Here is an 18,638-nt window from a genome sequence, read left to right as displayed (position 1 = left end):
TTCATTTGGTGTCCTGTAAGCCTCTTGTATTTGGTTTTCCAATTTCTTCATCATGCTTGGGAAATTTTCTGACATTATCTCATTGAAGAGATTGTGCCTTCCTTTGGTTTGAAACTCTGTGCCTTCCTCTATCCCAATAACTCTTAGATTTGGTCTTTTGATGCTGTCCCATAATTCTTGGGGGTTCTGTTCATGGTTTCTTACTATCTTCACTGTGTGATCAGCTTTATTTTCCAGATTGTGTACTTTGTCTTCATTAACTGATGTTCTTTCTTCTAAGTGATCTAGTCTGTTGGTTATGCTTTCTATTGAATTTTTATTTGATTTATTATATCCTTCATTTCAAGGATTACTGTTTTGTTGTTGTTGTTGTTTTCAGAGTCTCTATCTCTCTCTTGAAGTGATCTTTTGCTACCTGAATTTGTTCTCTTATCTCATTGTTGGAGTGAACAATTTTTGCCTGTATTTGCTCATTTAGATCATTCTTTAATTCACAGGTCATTTTAATTATGAACTTTCTGAACTCCTTCTCTGACATTTCACTGTTCATTGGTTCTTTTATTACAGTATCCTGATTTGTTTGGGGCACTTTCCTCCCTTGTTTTTTCATGTTGCCTGTGTTTCTTCCTTTCTTACAGTGTAGATCTGAGATATTACAGTTTCTTCCCTATATTCTTATAGTATCCATGCAGATTGTCTGTACCTCACTTTGATGTTGTGCTTCCAGACCCTGCTGGTGTCCCTCAATGTTTGCTACTGCATCCTGGACCTGGGTCCTTGGCAAGTTGGTGTTGGCGGATCTGGGCGGCTGGGCTTGACCTTCCATGGTAGTCTGCTGGTTGAAAGGGGCAGTCTTGTGCCAGAGGCTAGGCTCTGGCAGGTGTCTGCCCTGCTGATGAAGGGTTTGACTGCATCTACTATGAGCCTGGTCCCCACACAGGCAGGTGTGGGTGGATTGGAGCAGCTGGGCTTGACCTCCCTCCTGTTCTCAGCGTTAATGTTTAAAATGGAATGAAACAGAATAACTTTAGACAAATTGGAATCTGTCTTATTTGCCATCTTCTCCAAACTTATATTTTCATTTAAATATTTATTTCACAAAGCAGAAGTGCCACCCCTGGCCCGTGGGGGCAGTTGAACTTAAGGTCGATCATGTGAATTTCTAGGGACACCAAATAAAATACAGGCACACACTTTACCTTTAAACAAGCTTCAGGAAGGCTCTCGGCCTCAAGCTCCCCAAATGGGAGAGCAAGGGATAGACAGGAGAGGCTGGCAAGAGAGAGAGCACTGATGGACCTTCGGAAGTGGGCTTTTATTGGGAGGACCCTCATTCTTAGAAAGTTCCATCCAAAAAAGATAAGAAGGGGTAGAGTTAAAAGGGACATGTGAGTATAATTCGGCCCAAGGGCTATAGGGCAACACCTACATCTGAAGACAAGTCCTCAAACTTCCGGGACCCATCAATGCCCAAGTCACTATGAGATGCAGAGATGTTCAAAGCCTCTCCGCTCCAAGACAGAAGACACAAATCATTCAGAGTGGCTCCCCACACAGAAGGATAAACCATCTTACTTCTTTATTTGTCCCTTGGAAACATTAGACTTCAAGTGTTGGTTCAGATTGGGATTGGAATTTGAAGTAGGATGCTAATCCCCATGAGGTTAGTGGGTTTTTCTTGATGATTTATAAGGTTAATTTTTAGATTTTTGTTTGTTGTTTGTTTGTTTTGGGGTTACTGGCGATTGAACTCAGGGGCACTCAACCATTGATCCACATCCCCAGTGTATTTTATTTATTTAAGCCCTATTTGTATTTTAGTCATTGGGTTGCTTAGTGCCTCATTTTTGCCGTGGCTGGCTTTGAACTTGTGATCCTCCTGCCTCAGCCTCCTGAGCAGATGGGATTACAGGTGTGTACTACTGTGCCCAGCTGGCTAATGTATTTTTGCTTCTAAACTAATTTAAAATAACACTTTAAAAATTATATAATCATATTAAGAAATCCAACACCTTTCTTTGATTGAAACTATCAAACTACTAATAGACAGGAACAAGAGCATCATTTTTATTAAAATTTATATATGTGTGTATATATATATATATGTATGTATATGTGTATATATATAGCTTTTTCATTTATTATATAAAAAATGAGTTAGAATTTGAAATTAAAAAATTATAGTAATACAAAGAGGGAAATTCTTAAGTATTTATTCAACAAAATATTTGTAGAGTCTAGAAACAGAAAACTGCAACACCCAACAAAAAGTAAAATTAAATGGAGAGAGAGTCTATGTTCAAATTATTTCATCTATTAAGACATCATTTCTCCTCAACTTGATCTGCTGATTCAACCCAATCCCCTTCTGAATCCCAGCATGTTTTCTATAGATAGTACAAAATGATTATAAAATTGCACAGAAAGGCAAAAGACTGAGAATACCCAACAAATTCTAAAAAAGAACAAAGTTGGAAGACTGACACTGTCTGATCAAGACTTATTATAAAGCTACATTCATCAAGGCAGTTTGGTATTGAGAAAAGAAGCAGCACTGATGGACCAGAATGGAAAGCTACAAATAGAAAGCCACAAAAACACACATGACTTGGGGTAGGGGTGCAAAGGTAACTCAATGGAGGAAAGACATGCTTTCCACAAAGACTGCCTGCAATGCAGGCATATTGTTGTTTGTTTTGGGGGTACTGGCGATTGAACTCAGGGGCACTTATACAACGTCATTGTCCAGATGAAGAAAGATGCAACTAGAAAATGGTCTAACATCCTGCACAAATATTTACTCAGAATTGACCATAGTGCTAAAATTAAAATAGAAAATTATAAAATTTCTGGAAGAAAACAGGAAAAAAATCTCATTGACCTTACATTTCGCTATGAGATCTTGGAACAGCAAAAGCATGATCTATGATGAAAAATGTCATTAGTTGAACTATGATAGAATTTAAAGCTTTTGCCCTTTGAAATAAAATGTTAATAGAGTGAAAGGTACGCCACAGGGTGTTTTCAAACCACATTTTTGAATCTAGAATATACAAAAAAATTTAAAAACTCAAGTAAGTGAACAAGTCACCCAATTTAAAATGTGGGCAAAAGATCTGAGCCAATATTTATCAAAGAAGATATACTGATGGTGAACAAGAAGATGAGAAACGACCTAATATCACTTCTCGTTGGAGAAATGCAAATTAAAACAACAATGGATTCTTCCTACACATCTATGATAATAGTTAAAAAAAAAAACATTGACAATATCAATTGCCAGTGAGAATTCAGAGTAGCAGGGACTCTCATTTCATTGCTGGCAGGAATACAAAATGCTGCAGTCTCTTCTGAGTACTTCACCAGTTTCCTTACAAAGCTAAACAAAGTTTTATCTTTTAATCCAGCCACTGCAGTCCACATGAAAATCTGTGAACTAATATGTATAGCCTCCTTATTCGTAATTGTTAAACTTGCAAATTACCAAAATGTCCTCCAGTTGGCAAATGGATAAACAAATTATGGTACATACATATGGAAATGTGTATGTGGTATATACAATGGAAAAACACTACTCCGTGATTAAAAAGAAAAAGAGTTAGCAATCTATGCAAGTAACAACTGGATGAATCTTAAGTGCAAACTGCTACATAAAACAAGCCAGCCTGAAAAGGCAATATATTATATGGCTTCATTCATTGGCATTTTGAAAAAGGCAAACTTGTATGGAGAGAAAACAGTTCACTGTTGGAAGGGCTTGTGGAGGAGAGAGGCTCAAATAAGAATATTTGAAGCACAGAGGATTTTTAGAATTGAAGTTATTTTGTATAGCACTTTGTTGTTGAATATGTCGTGAAAACACACAGAACTTTATGGAACAAAGAGTGAACTTCTAAGCATGTAGATTACAGTAAAGTTGGTTAGATTGGCAAGAAATATCAGGATAGAATGCTTATTGCAAAAAAATAATCCAACTCTAAAATATCTTACACAACATCATTGAGGAGAAGGTGGAGAAGAGTTGCTGACCTTGGTAACTGTGGAAATGAGTGGAGATGTTAAGACAAAGGACAAAGCAACTGCAATAAGCATAGTATTCTAGTTGGCAAAGCTATTTCTCATTGGGGGTACAGGTTAAAAATTATAAAACTGTGTGTATAATTGGCCCTTCCTATCTGTGAGTTCCACAGCTTCAGATTCAACTGACTGTGAATCAAAAATACTATTTAAAAAATAGAGGTACTTAGGTTTCCTTCCTAGCTTGCAAGATGATGGGTGAAAAGGCTGAGAAGCTGGACACTAAGGAGAAGAAACCTGGATCCAAGAAGGCTGATGCTGTGGGCAAGGTTAAAAAAGGAGACCCTCAGAATAAGAAACTCAAGAAAGAGAAGCCCCACTGGTTGGTCCTCCGGATCTGCTAGGTATTCTCAAAGGCCATGTACAAGAAGAAGTACTCAGCTGCTAAATCCAAGGTTGAAAAGAAGAAGAAAGAGAAGGTTCTTGCTACTCTCACAAAACCAGCTGGTGGGAACAAGAATGGTGGTACTAGGGTGGTTAAGCTTCACAAAATGCCTGGATACTATTCCGCTGAAGATGTGCCACAAAAGCTGTTGAATCACAGCAAACCCCCCACCACCACCCCCCAAGTCAGCATGTGAGAAAACTGCAAGCCAGTCTCACTCCTGGGATGGACGGTCTTGATCATCCTCACTGGGCGCCACAGAGACAAGAGAGTGGTTTTGCTGAAGAAGCTGAGCAGAGGCTTGCTACTTGTGATGGGACCTCTTTCCCTCAACTGAGTTTCTCTGCATAGAACATACCAGAAGTTTGTTATCACCACCTCCACGAAGATTGATATCAGCAACGTGAAAATCCCACAACACTTCACTGATGCTTACTTCAAGAAGAAGAAGTTGCGGAAGCCCAGACACCAGGAAAGTTGCTGGGAGCCATTAGCCAAGTAGGTATGACAATTTCCTTGCCAGCGTACCCCATGTTGCTTAGCGGAAGGACTCGTGGAAATAGGACATTTTGCAGTGACATTGCAGTTAGGTGACCTTGCTCAAGGACCAGGGCGGATCCGGGATTAGGGTGTTCCCGGTTTAGGATAATTGGGTTTAGGGCGTTCCAGGTTTAAGATTATTCCTGCTGGGAATAGGGCATATCCTGCTGCCTGAGTTCCCCTTGAGTTCTCACGGGATTCAGACAGTATTTTTGGGGAGACAGAAGCCCAGTGGAGGTGGATTTGGGCAGAGAACGTGGATTTCCCCAGAACGTGATTGTAGACGGCTGGTGTGAGTTCAGGAATAAAGAGTTGCTGTTTGAATCTACAAGCTGTGTGGTGGCTCGTGATTGTGTGCCCAGCCAGACTGCGGCATTTGTGCCCAGCCAGACTGCGGCAGAAAGTGAAATCCGGCACAGAGGAAGAGAAATCTGAGATTACAGAGCAGTCACAAGGTTAATCTGAAAGATGTAGACTCACAAATTTTACCCCAAATCAAAACTATTCCTCAGCTCCAGGGCTACATGTGATTTGATTTTGCTCTAACAAATGGAATTTATCCTCACAAATTGGTGTTCTAGAATTCTTACCAGGAACCTAATTAAATAACTGATACATTTTTAAAAAATTTAATGAACAGGTACTAACTTTCTTTTCCTTGTTATTATTTCCTAAACAACTATTTACCCAACATTTTATTATGTTAGGGTTTATAAGTCATTTAGAGATGATTTAAATATATGGGAGGATGTGCATAGGTTATCCACAAATACCAGACCATTTTATATAAGGTAGTTGAGCATCTGTGTTTTGACATCTGTGAAGGTCCTAGAACCAGTGCCCAACAGATACCCAGAAACCACTCTATTTACATACTAAAACTGAATATAATATACAGGTGGTGGATGGTTGGGGTCAGATTTCTCACCATTTGTTGTGGGAACTTACAGATGAACAAGGAAAAGTCTAGAATAAGCCATGTGTGCTAAATTAGAGTGGGTGGCATCATTATGAATTTTTGTTTTGCTTACAATGGATATAGATGTGTACACATAGAAATGTTTATGAAGTGAGTGTTCAGACAAGTTAGTATGCCCACATGTACTCTTGAGATCTATCCACTGAGCAGACCTAGAAGAAACAACACCCTAGCAACAACAATCACACTTAGGCTTAGAGCTTAGTTGCTGATACTATCTGCCAATAAAAGGAACCAAGAGTCCTTGGAGAAATGGATGAATCAGGTGAAACAGATGGTTTGAACTGGGAGTGGCCTGAGGTATCAGAAAGCAAGAAAATGCTAAAGATCTCAGGGATGTGCCTCATGAAAAGGATGTAGGTGGCATCCTGAGTGACCTCCCCATGGGGATGAAACCTGGAAAATTTAGCATCAGATTACAACAAAAGTATAAAATCAACACTCATCAATCTGCACTGACACAAATAAACAACTGAATGAATAAGTGAATAGGGAAGAATGATAAATTGTTTAGAAGCATTACAGATAAAGTATATAGATACTCCATCTTCAAGGAGATGGACCACAACACCCATCCTTTTAGTGTAGAGTTAGCATAGTGACTTATTTCATCAAGTACAACCTGGAAAGGTTGGGGGAGGGTAACTTTGCAATGTAGAAATTTAGCAAGATAATTGCAGTCCAGATGGGCAATGAAGAGTCGTGCTGATGGTTCACACCCTTAATAGGCTTGGTGAGAAGCGCTTCACTTCCCAAACCCACAAACTCATTTTAGTCATGAGTAAAGAAATAAGGATAGCCAAATAGAGGGACATTCTCTAAAATTCTTGTCTAGCCCTCCCAAACCTGTCAAGATCTTCAAAAAATAAGGAAAGCCTAAGAAACTATCAAAGCCTAGAAAAGCCTAAGGAGGTCTAGTGGAAACATGTTATCTAGCACAGGATCTAGATAGTAAATGAACATTAGGTAAAAGGTAAGGGAATTCAAGCACAGTAGAGACTTTAATTAATAATAACATCAGTATCAGCTCGTAAGTTGCAACAAGCATATCAAACTAATGTAAGATGTTGTCAATAGGGGACATTGGGTTTAGGGTAATTTACTAACCAATACTGCAACTTTTCTATAAATCTTAAGATATTCTAAAATTGTTTATTTGAAGATTAATTATTAGACTATGTAATACTGGAGTGTGAGTAAAAATATCACCAATTTTAGACTTACAATGTTATGGGAGTACAGAGCGACGGACACCTGACCCAGACCATTTTTGTCAACTCAAATTATTTTAAAAATAAAATTTCAAACATTTTTAAGCCAATTTTTAAGTCCAATTTTAAACCAGGCATTTCCTTAACAAATAGTTGGTTTTCTCATTATCAGATTTTTTTTTTTTTTGGTCTTTAAAGGTATTAAGGGTATTCACAATGTAACTCTTTGTAACATTACCTATTTTAATTGTGAAATAGAGAACCTTCTGCAGAAAACTAACAGAATATGATGTATATGATTTCATCTTGAAGTAAACCCCTTCACAACATTGCTATCCACACTCTACCCTGTCCTTCTAGAATGGCCTTGTGGGTGCCTCCCAGGCATGGTCTATCTGATTTTCTCTACAACTGAAACTGCCCACTGAAGCTTAACATAGGATGGATGGACACAGCCACTTGGCCAATTTTGCTCGCATTCAGGCTCACAGACCTCTGCTGTTTCTTTGTCATATGCCACCTTTCCCTACCCCCACCAATGTTTCAAATACTGTCCCCTGCGTCTGCTCTCCCTTTTGGCAGGTTCAAGTGAGTTTTCAGATCTCTACCCTGCTCCAAGCCCTAACACACTGGTTACTCATTGAGTCCCCCAGCAGGAAGAGAAAGGGAGAGAAGATTGCCACATGTGTTCTGGTCACCCTATTCTAAAAAGATCCTTCTGGGGGCTAAGGTTGTGACTCCCTGGTAGAGCACTTGCCTCGCATGCGTGGGGCACTGGGTTCGATCCTCAGCACCACATCAATAAACAAAATAAAATAAAGGTATTGTGTCCATCTACAACTAAAAGTTTTAAAAAAAGTTAAAGATCCTTCTGAAGTTTTTCCTTTTTATTTCTTAAAGGTTGGAAGCATACATTTTTATTTTATAGAATGTCTTATGTTGTAAATCAGCTAGTAGAACATTTATTACCAAGAACTGAATTAATGTGGAAAAACTGACAGCTAAAATTGTTTGCCATTTTTCTTTCTTTTTTTCCCCCCTAAGGGACAATTGCCTTGCTGCCCATACTTTAAGTCCAGCGCTGCACATACTGCTTTATTAGCTAAACGGGAGCATTCATTCCATTTTTGAACCTTTGGTTTTTGTCATCCAGGGAAAAAAGAACTCATTCTGAAATTGCAAACCTTCAGCATTCCTATTCAGCATACCCAATGAATGAACGTCAACTCATGCTGCATGTGGCCTCTCCTTCTAACTCACCAGGTCCTGGTGAGCAAGTACTGAAGGATGGGGGGGTGGGGCTCATACTAAGCAGGAGCAAGGACATGGGTTCTATCCCCAACACACACAATTTTTTTTAATTAAAAAATTATTAATTAAAAAGAATTTAAAACTTTCCCTGAAATAGCAAGAAAAACAGGAAACAGTACTACACATAATAGTAGTATATAAATCTAGAGCAATCTCCATATAGTGGAAAGAACTATACACTCATTGAACTCCATACAACTGACTATTGTGAAGAGATGTTAAAACCCCTGAGACTACCAGGAAAGGTTGCCATTATACTGTTATAGAGGAAAGATTACTGTGCTATAATTTATATGAAACACTTCACAACTACTCTTTCATCATTTTTTGGGGTGGTGGGAGGATACCAGGGATTGAACTCAGGAGTACTTGATCACTGAGCCACATCCCCAGGCCTTTTTTGCATTTTATTTAGAGACAGGGTCTCACTGAGTTGCTTAGGGCCTCACCATTGCTGAGGCTGGCTTTGAACTCCTGATCCTCCTGTCTCAGTCTGCTGGGCTGCTTGGATTACAGGAGTGCGCCACAGTGCCTGGCAGTTTCATTTTACTAAAAACATATTAATTGAAAATACACACTGTCCAATACACTATTTAATGCATAAAGAGGTAACACAGAATATCACAATATAGTTTCTGCATCAAATAATTTGCAATACTATGAAGAAGACAGACACATAAAGATAAAGCGACATCCAATATGACAGCACAACTCTAATTTCTTAGGGAAATATTTATTCCTTCTAGAAGCCTCCTAAGACTTCTTAAATGATTCAAGACATGTTCAAATATGGATAACAAAAATCAAGACCTTCAGGAAACCATCCCTTGTTGAATAACATTTGTCTCTAAAGCAAACCACCTTGGGATAAAACCTAATTAATAGATAACCTTGTTTTTTGTTCGTATTAATGGAATAATGGTTGAATTCTAAATGACTACAGTAAAAGCTAAACAAAATTCAGTCCACAGGTTTACATGATTATCATCAAAGAAAACTATTTTGCTTCAAAATGACCCATTTTGGAGCTGGGGGCATAATTCAGTGGTACAGCGTCAGCCTAGCATGCAGGAGGCCCTGCCTTCAATCTCCAGAAATGTGTGCGTGCACACACACACACACACACACAAGCCATTTTGTGACTTCCTACTTGACATAGTTTGGATCTGAAATGTCTCCCAAATGCTCGTGTGTTCATGGCTTTGTCCCCACATTGATGCTATTGGGAGTTGGTGGGACACTTAAGAGGTGAGGCTTAGTAGAAGGTTGTAGGTCATTGGAGGTCTGCCCATGAGGGAACTGTGGGCCTCCCATCTCTTCCCCTCTGTCTTTCACTTACCAACCACTGTGAGGTGAGCAGCTTTCTCCTCTTTCTTCTTCTTCCCCCACTCCTTTTCCTCCTCCTCCTCAACTTTCCACCATGGTACACTGCCTCTCTACAGGCCCATAAGTGATAGACCAACCAATCATGAATTGAAACCTCCAAACTGTGAGCCAAAATAAACCTTTCCTCTTTTACAGTTGATTATTTCAGATATCTGTTACAGTAACAGAACGCTGACTAACACAGGACTCAATGTCTTGGGTTCTCTCACTGTGTGACTTTTCTGTCATCAAATAGATTGCTTTGGTTGCCATTTTCAATAAGTCCACAGAGATTATTTGAAATCATTTTTAAAATATGGCTCAGGAATTTGATCCCTTCATTTTCACCTCTTTCAATCAAGAATCATGTTATCCAGTTGTGAGGAGACAAAGGAGCCATGATTCATAGAATGTGAAATCCACTGCAATGGCTGCCACGTCCCCAGCCTCCTGAAGCAGAAACTCCAGATTTTTTCAAGCTGTGGAATGGTCTGTGCTTTCCAAGATGTACTTAGTTCATGCATGCCTCCTCTTACTTCAGGGCCAAGGCCAGGAAGATCACTGGGAATCAGTTTTCCTAACATACCATGTCCCTCAATTTCTCTGTAAAAATGTTTAAACAAAAGCAGTGAGGTTCGTTTTTATTAGTTTAATGTTAATTTGTGCCTACCTTTTGGTTTAATGGTTTGGTTTTCTTTTTACTATTCCTTCAGATGCAAAAGTATAGTAAAACTATTTGTACATTAGCAAAAGTGTGGCTAATGTACAAATAAAAAGTCCTACAGTGATACACGCCTGTAATCCCAGTGTCTCAGGAGGCTGAGGCAGAAGGATTGCAAGTTCAAAGCCAGCCTCAGCAGTGGCGAGGCACTAAGCAACTCAGTGAGATCCTGTCTCTAAATAAAATACAAAATAGGGCTGGGGATGTGGCTCAGTGGTTGAGTGTCCCTGAGTTCAATTCCTGGTACACACATCCCCACCCCCAAAATGGCAGGAGAAAAAGAGAACTGGTAGATAAAAAACAAAACAACTACCATTCTCTTCAATATTGCCTAGACTTGAGAATTAATAGCTATTGAATGACTTAGAAGGCTCAAATGAGAAAAAAGAGGCCATTTATTATATAATTTAACAGACAGACCTCCTATTTGGCTTATTTATTTGTTTGTTTATTTATTTTTATACTAAGACTTGAACCCAGGGACTTATGCATTCAAAATAAATGCCCCCACCACTGAGCCACATCCCTAGCCCTTTTAAAAAAAAATTATTTTGAGGTAGGGTCTCTCTAAGTTTCTGAGACTATCCTTATGATTCTCCTGCTCCAGCTTCCCTAGTAGGTGGGATTGCATTCAATAATATGCACAATTTTCTACTGCACTTGCAAAAAAGTCCAAAAAGGTAGGCAGAAATTAACATTAAGCTAGTAAAAATGAACCTCAGTCTAACAGGATCACCTTTTTAGTGTGAAAGTAATGAGAATAAATCTCTTATCACTAAGACAAGCAGAGTTATTAACCCAGAGGGTCCATAAACACATTAACGTATGTTTATCTTCCTATGCCATTCTGTTTCTTGCATTTCTGTATAGAAAAATGCTAATTTTTTCAGTGTCGATGCAGAATCCTATCTGCATGAATTAAAATAAAGATGAAACAAACACTTCCACCATGATGTCAATAAAATTGTATACCTATGGATTTCCACATACTGCCTTAAGACACAGAGCAGAATTCCTCTAGTTTCTGACATTAAGTAACATACAACTGTAAAATTAGTTTAAGACATTGTAATTTAAAATAAAGCTAAGTAACTAGCCTTGGCTTTGATTCATGATTTATTTGCAATGTTACTTTCTTAGTAGTAGCAAAATTAAACCTATAAAATATTTTATTATGACCATTAGCTAATAGAGCCCTAAGCAGCTGAGTATGGACTCGAGTTTGGGAGATGGGAATGATCAACATGTCCTCACCCAGGAGGAGCTGAGGAAGAGAAGGAAGGAACAGAAAGAAAATTTAATTGCAGATCTGTTTTAGAAACAGTGTAATTGCAGTTCTGTTTTAGAAACAATTTTCCCCTTCTGTGGCCTTCCTCAGTACTGCAAGTAGAACAGCCCATAATCAGGCATATTATACCCAACAATCTCAGAGGGTTACACATTTTCATAAAATGGAAACTAGAAATTCCATCTGCTAACAGAATAAAATACAATGGAAGTTTTTCGTCTTTCTCTGGGTTAGAGGAAAAAATCATAAGCAATAAATTTAATTCTAAGCCTACAAGGGATATTGAGACCAGATTTATAATACTCATGTACCACAAGAATTGAAAAGAGAGAAATTGGCATAAAAGCTGGGGTTTAACCAGCTGATCATCAAGAGATCTGGCAAAATCTAATCAGAACCACTCTATAAGGAAACTTCCATGATTCAAGAAAAAACAAAAGCTCTACCATCCAAAGCAAGGCAGCTACAAAAACCCTCAAGGAGAGTAGCAGGAGAATTCACATTTCCAGGAAATGGAAGAAAGAATAATCTGTAGAAAGTCATAAAAGCGGTTAGATTAAAATAGTTAAGGAGTATTTTGGATCAAGGACTTTTTATTTTCTAGAAATTCCTTAAAAGCAACCAACATACAAAATCAGAACATCTACTTTCAATGCAGGAAAAAAACTATGGAAAAGTGGAAAAGCCATACTCTGTGCCTAAGATGCAGAGCAGCAAGGACGTTTAAGGAGCACTCAGTGGTGAAGGTCAAACACCTAAATCCATGTACACCCTGCTCAGCTGGAGGCAGAGGCTGCCTGTAAGAATTCCCCTGCGCCCTGTTTGTAGAAGGCAAAGTAGGAAAATCTAAATGGTGAAGTGTGGAGAAACCTTCTTTATAGCATGGCTTTGCAGCAACAGAGAACTTTATTACTAATATCATAGTTGTCTAATTGTCTCTTTCTTATTGTCTATCATGAAACTGAACCAACATAAGAAGAAAAACGGAAGGAAGGAAGGAAGGATCCCTTGTTAGACTGCCCTTTCATCCCTACTTCCAATTACATGGGTAGCCTGGGAGTAGCCAGGTCTAGAAACATGGACATCCCCATATATAAGCAACCATAGATGACCTAGAAAATAATCTGTACAGAGAACCGGGAAAGTGGAGGAGGAGCTAGAAAACTCTCACTAGAAAAGTGATTCCACAGAGTTGATAAAATTATGAAAAATGAGCTTCTCTAAATTTTAAAAGAAGAATGAGTTAATCACTTCTATATTGCAAGAACACGAAAATTGTTTTTAAAGTGCATGGAAGAAATGGTAAGATGGAAAGAGAGTATAAGTTGGCAGCAGTCATTAAAGTAATTCAAGAAAGAAACTAAATTTATCCCAGAAAAGAAAATGAAACTAGAAATTTCAAAAAAAAAAGAGCCAATGATAAAAATATAGAATAGAGCTCATCAAAGTACAGCCCAAGGTACAAATCCAACCCATTCAACTTTATATGGCCCACTTGCAGCCAATAGTTTTTAAGTGGTTGATAAAACAAAAACACAGATGAACATGAGACAGAGACAGTGTGTTGCTGTAGTTTGTAGAATGTTCCCCCAAAGCCCAGGTGTTAAGGCTTAGTCCCCAACTTGGCACTGTGAGGAGGAGGTGGGGCCTACTGGGTGGTCTTAGGTCACTGGGGGCATGTTCTTAACTGGGAAGCTTGGACCCAGTCCCCTTTTTCCTCTGTCTTGTTTTTTGACATGAGATAAAAGTAAGGGCAGAGAAAGGGATTGGTTCTGCCATGTACTTTTGTCACAGACCCAGAAGAAATGGGTAGAAAATGATCATGAATAGAAAACTCCATAACTGTAAGGTGAAAAAAACTTTCTTCTTTAAGTTTATTATCTCAAATATTTTTTTAAGCAACAGAAATCTAGCATGTGTGTCTACAAAGACTAAAATATTTACTATATGAGCCATTTACAGAAAAAGTTGCAACACTTTTCCATCCATAGGTCAGAAGCAAAAAGAAAAATAAGTCAATGAAGTATACATGAATTGTTTAAAAATTATTAGAAAATGTAATCCGTGTGATAGGTTTCAGATTAAATATGTTCATAAATGGAATCACCCCAGAAGAAAATATGCAGCAGATCAAATAATTAAAGACATAATTCAAAACAAGTAAAATACACCTCCACAAATTAAAGGGGATACTTTGTCCAGAATATATAATAACCTGACTCAACCATAACATAAATAAAATTAAGGCTGCTAGAACTCAAAAATAAGAATCCTGAGCTAGGTGTGGTGGAACCTACCTGTAGCCTCAGCTTCTTGGGAGGCTGAGGAAAGAAGATCCCTTGAGCTCAGAAATTTAGCTAGACTGGCAACATAGCCAGAAATCATGTCAAAAATAAATAAATGAATGAATAAGAATCCTCTAGACAGAGAAGCATTCCCATAAAAAACATAACCCATAAAGCCAGTAAACTGCCTTTCAAATATAAAGATCAACATGAGCACTTTTAAAATAACTTTTGAAATAACTTGAAAAATTAGGGTGAAAAGAAGGCATTGGCACTGAAATAAAAACAAACACAATCCTATGTTGCTTTATGATGGGGCTATGACCTGAGAAATGCACTGACAGACATTGTGTCATTTTGCAAACATCACAGTAAATACTTTCACTAAGATGTCACTAGGCAGTGCAATCTTATGGAACTGTCATCATACATATGGTCCAATCTTGACCAAAACATCACTATGGGGCACATGACTATGTAGCAATTGTGGTTGTAGAGCAAAAGGTGCAGTTCTAAACTCTGATAGGGAAGAAATGAGGTAGCCAACAAAACTTGGGAGAGGAAGGGCCCAAAAAATGGGATGCTGTCTAAGTAGAATGGCTTCCTCACAGTTAAAAGGATTCCAGAGCTGATCAATCCATATTAGAAGCTAACTCCTGTCAAGAGTACAAAAATATCAATTTTTAAAAACTAACAAATTATGAAAGTGAAAGTTGATACATAATTTCTAAAGGAGTATTTCTTAATCCAGAAGAATACTATTGAGTATGAAGGACATTTAATAATGTATGTACATGTTTTTCAATAATCACAATAAGTGGGGTTCATTTTTGGCATTTGTTGGGTGGGGCAAGAAATGAAAAATACCCTCCAATACCTGTGACAGTCTTGTACAATGGCAGATTTTCCCTCCCGTAAAAATTAGTAGGTTTCCCATTTTAAAACACTGGATTCGACAAGGGAGAACTTATGATCATAACAACCATCGCTGCCGCTGTCCCTGCTGCCTGTGCTGGGGAGCCTCTGTCCCCCATGAATTGCTCCCGAAAGGCGAGGCAAAGAAAACTGAGGAAGAGCTGGAAGACGATGAGGAGCTAGATGAGACCCCGTCAGAGAGACTCAGGGGTCTAAAGGAGATGTTCCCGGAGAGGGTCCGGTCAGCGGCCAGAGCCACTTTTGATCTCTCCCTCTTTGTGACTCAAAAGTACACAGGTTTTCCAGGGCAGCCTTGTGGATTGGGACCACTCCTTTATGATGCTGGTTCTTCCCGTTGTCTTTGAGACTGAGAAGCTGCAAATGGAGAAACAGCAACAACTGTAGCTACAGCAGATACTTCTAGGGCCTAATACAGGGCTGTCGGGAGGAATGCCAGGGACTTTGCCTTCACTTCCTAGAAAGATCTAGATGGTTGCTGCTCTATTTGAAATGTCTTGATGGGAGAAAATTGAAATTTAATTGTGTTTGACCTGCTGATTATTGGGGAAATATATATATATATATATATATATATATATATATATATATATATATATATATATATATGTAAATTTTTTTTTAAGAAACTGTGGCACATTGATCCAAACCCTCTCAAGGAGAGACTCCCAACTTTCAACTGTGCCCTCCATGCTGTCCTCAGTGTTTCTTCTGTCCTCACTCTGATACCAGAGTGCAGCTATGCAGATAGTTGTTCCAGCTCTGGCCATCTTACCTTCTCTAGTAAATTGCTCCTAACTAGAAGATCTCCTCACTATATTATTGAGGGGTAGAAACTGATGCCCCATAATGGGAGGGAAGGATCCCTGACCATTAATGACTCCTTCCTTCCTTTCTTTCTTTCTTTCTTTCTGGATGGATGGATGGAGATGCTGGGGGAAGACATGCACATATTATGAAACTGACAAATTGCACTGTAGCTGTCTTGTAAAGCCCCAGGAAGCCCCAGGAATACTGGAGAGAAGGGAGGCTGGTTGCAGCTTCAGACACCAAATGGGGATAATGAGTGTGAAGGACAGAGGCTCAGTTTCCTCTGCACATTTTGGCTATTAGAGGTGTGCAAAAAAAAAGTCAGTGCTCACCGTTTTTATTTAAATATTAAGAATTATTCCAACTCAAAAAACAAAGAACTTATGAATAGTCTATAAAGTAAAAAATATAGTGAATCACTACAACCAAAATACAAGCCTCTTAATTACCACAAGTAGGGCACACATACACATAAAAACTAAAGTTGAAAAAAAAAAACAGAAGAAGAGAAAGTATGGACCAAAATAAATGGGAGAAAGTATACAAGGCAAATAAAAGAAAGCCAGAGTAGTTTTAATTTTTTTACTTTAATGTTTTTAAAACTTGCATGCAATTAAAAAGAACACTTAAATGAAACAAAGGCAACACTTTATATGCTAAAAGATGCAACCTACAGTGAAGATTTAACAGTCATGCACCAAGTAACATTCATTAATATTCATAACTCAGAAACTATGGGAGATAGAAATAGAAAGGAAAAAAAAAACATTAGGAATAAAGAACGCATTTTGTCTCTCTCAATCCATAGCAGTTCAAGTAGAACAACAACAACAAAATAATTATGGAAGATCTAAACAAGACAATTAATAAGGTGGGTGTAATTGCTATGTGATAAATGGTTCATTCTGTAAGCACAAAATAAACCTCCTTTCCAAACACTCATGAAATTGTCAGAAAATGTGCAAATTGTAAGCCACAAAAAAAAAACCTCAATAAATTTCAAAAGTAGAAACAGCTAAGACAAAAATTTCTCTTTTTAAAATTATAATTATTAGCACATATCAATTTTACAAATTAATGGGATGCATTGTAATATTTCCATATTTTCATGTATTGTGCCTAGATCATGTTCCTTCACTCTTCTGCCCTCACTAGGTTACCTTCTCTCCAGACCCCTGGCTATTTTGCTAATCCCTAATGTTATTTCTATTTTTAGGTTACCTTTTTTTTTGTTGTTTTTAATTTTCACATATAAGAGAAAACACTCCAAACTTGTCTGTATCTGTCTTATTTCACTTAACACAATGTTCCATTTTGCATTCATTTTCCTGAAAATCACATAATTTCATTTTTCTATATGACTTAAGTAATATTCCATTGTGTGTGTGTGTGTGTGTGTGTGTGTATATATATATATATATCATATTTTCTTTATCTGTTCTGTTCACAAACATCTAGGCTTATTCCATATCTTGGCTATTTTGAATAGGGCCACAATAAACTGCATACACAGTGCCTCTTTTGTATGCTGATTTCATTTCCATTGGATATATATCCAGGAGTGAGATGGCTGGATTATATGGTAGCTCCATTTTCATACTGTTCTCTCTCATGGCTATATTAATTTATATTCCCACAAACAGTATCTAAGTTTTCCTTTTTCTCCACATCTTCACCATCATTTGTTATTATTTTTTATAACACTCATTGTGATGGTTCATCTGAATTGTCAACTGGATTGGACTAAAAAATGTCCAAGAATAAGAGACTTCTGGGTATGCTAATGAGGATATTTCTAGGAATGACTGTATGTGGGGCAACGAACTGAGGGGAAAACCCACCCTAAATGTGGGTAGCAGAATCCAATCAGTTTGGGGTCTGGATGGAGCAAAATTGGAAGGCTGAGGAAGCAAGAGCACTTGCAAGCTCAATTATTCTTGAGCAGGTGCTTCAATTGCTGCTGCCTTTGCCCGAGGACCTTGGACTCCAGCTCTTTCACTCTTCCAAAGTGGACTCTGACTGCTGACAGTCCAGAGAGTTTCCAGACCTTCAGTTCAGGACTGGTGTTGCGCCATTAATCTCTCTTGTTCTGAGGCTCCAGCTTCTTGGACTGGGCAGCTACTGGTTCTTCAAGCTGCTCAGTCTGCAGACAGCCATTGTAGGTCTATCCGCTTCTGTTTGTTTAAGCCAATCTAATAAATCCCTTTATGTGATTGATCATGCCTGCAGTTTATTGTGGCATATATATCCTGTTGTTTCTGTTCCTCTAGAGAATCCAGACTAATGCAGTTGTTCTGACTGGGGTGAGATGGAATCTCATTATAGTTTTGGTTTGGATTTCTTTGATGGCTAAAGATATTGTAATGGTGAATTTGAATTGTCAACCTGCAGATGGCCACTGTAGACTATCCAGCTTCTGCTCCCCTAAGCCGAACCAATAAATCCCCCCCCCTTTTAAATTATCTTCCAGCTATCTTTATTCATATAATATGATATCGTTAACTACAGTCACCTTTCTTTTTTAGTTTTTTTTTACTTATCTGACAGCAGAATGCATTACAATTCTTATTACATATATAGAGAATTTTTCATATCCCCTTTTTATAATTGTACTTCCTGTTGATTCTGTTCCTCTAGAGAACCCTGTCTAGTACAGATATCAAGCATTTTTATTAGTTATTTACAATTCTTTTGAGTAGCAAAAGATAAAATTATCAGATCACAACACAATAA

At 38.1% G+C, this 18,638-nt stretch overlaps 2 pseudogenes; both read left to right on the top strand.

Annotated features, from left to right (window-relative positions):
* The first annotated feature begins 4,268 nt into the window (after positions 1–4,268).
* Positions 4,269–5,583, top strand: LOC124082322 (large ribosomal subunit protein eL6-like; annotated as a pseudogene).
* Positions 5,584–15,131: 9,548 nt separating this feature from the next.
* LOC124082354 (mitochondrial import receptor subunit TOM22 homolog) lies at positions 15,132–15,566 on the top strand (annotated as a pseudogene).
* The last annotated feature ends 3,072 nt before the right edge of the window (positions 15,567–18,638 follow it).

This window comes from Marmota monax, unplaced genomic scaffold, assembly GCF_021218885.2.
Source record: "Marmota monax isolate L192 unplaced genomic scaffold, Marmota_monax_Labrador192_F-V1.1 WCK01_AAM20220418_F8-fsc00179, whole genome shotgun sequence".
NCBI classification, from domain to species: Eukaryota; Metazoa; Chordata; class Mammalia; order Rodentia; family Sciuridae; genus Marmota; species Marmota monax.
Note: the sequence above shows the minus strand (reverse complement) of the source record. Positions and strands in the feature narration are given on the sequence as shown.